A 1,244-nucleotide genomic window follows, 5' to 3' on the forward strand; every position below is an offset into this window, starting at 1 on the left:
CACCGAGAGGTGTAACTCTTACGAGTTAAAGTTGCTGTAACTCTTTCGAGTACAAACCCGTTTCCATCTGTTTCAGATGAAGTTACATTGTTTCATAGTTTGCCACTGTGAGATTTGAACTTGTGATCTTGGGGTTACAAACCCAGTACCATAACCACTTGGCTATTTAGCCCAAGCCTAAAACTTATCAAAACGCTCTTTCCATGGGACAGTGGAGGAATAACAACTGAACCGGGGTCTGGGCTTTAATTACTTATCAGTCGAATAAAGCTGATTGGCCCGTACAGGGCTCAAACCCGCGACCTTGGCGTTATTAGCACCACACTCTAACCAACTGAGCTAACTGGGCACAGGTGTTAATCACTTGTACATACTGTTCACTATTGTAAATAAACTCCCAAAAATGTCTCCTTACCTATGGCTTCTTGTTCTGATGAACAGTGTTCATGTCACTCAGGTGTGAAACCTTTCTGCACAAGATAAAGGCAGGCGTCTCACTCCAGGGCTTCTTCCCTGTGCTTTGTGCAGCCTTTAGACCAAAGTGATAGTCTGGCCTCATACTCCCTGGACATATTACTGATGCTTGCACCTTGATGGTGCTTGTCATTGCTGCCAGAATGTTGTGGGTAGGCGTTACAGAGTTCCATCATTCTCTCTGTGTGCTCTCAGCACCCTTAAGGTGAGGCTGGCCCCCAACTCTTCAACATCTGTGACCAGTGACGCTGTGCTCCTGAAGGGCTCAGGTGCTGAAGGTGGATAAAGGATCAGGTGCTTTTAAAGTTTCATAGCTGCATCTCTATGATGTGACCCTGATCACAGAGACAAGCGAGCTGCCCTGGGACAGACAGCAGTCAAAAATTCTCAGAGGCTATGTCAAGATCTATGGAGTGTCCTCACTGCACGTCATCATCATCCTCTGCAATCAAGCAATAATTAGGGCCTCCACTGCGTCTCCATGACAGGAGCATTATCACAGAGGATAGGTGCTTTGCCATAAGCCAGACTGGAGTCAACTGTTCACAGATGCAATGTGAGGATCTTTTGTGTCTCCTCACTGAATATCATCATCATTCTCCACAAATCCAGCAGCCTATGAGAGCCTCCCGAGCTTGCCTGCCTTGTCTGGCCAGTGTAAGGGCCTCATCGCCATCATTGTCGCTTTTGAAGACCTCCTCACTCTCATCCCTGTAGGTGTCCACCTCATCAGAGGAGACCTCCAGCTCCTCCATCTCCTCCTCAGCCAG

General features: G+C 47.6%; 1 non-coding gene across 1 annotated transcript; it reads right to left on the bottom strand.

Annotated features, from left to right (window-relative positions):
- Positions 1-275: 275 nt before the first annotated feature.
- trnai-aau lies at positions 276-350 on the bottom strand. The gene has a single exon. It is a non-coding gene; the product is annotated as a tRNA-Ile (tRNA).
- Positions 351-1,244: the final 894 nt, after the last annotated feature.

The sequence above is a fragment of the Carcharodon carcharias genome, chromosome 13 (genome assembly GCF_017639515.1).
Source record: "Carcharodon carcharias isolate sCarCar2 chromosome 13, sCarCar2.pri, whole genome shotgun sequence".
Lineage (NCBI taxonomy): Eukaryota > Metazoa > Chordata > Chondrichthyes > Lamniformes > Lamnidae > Carcharodon > Carcharodon carcharias.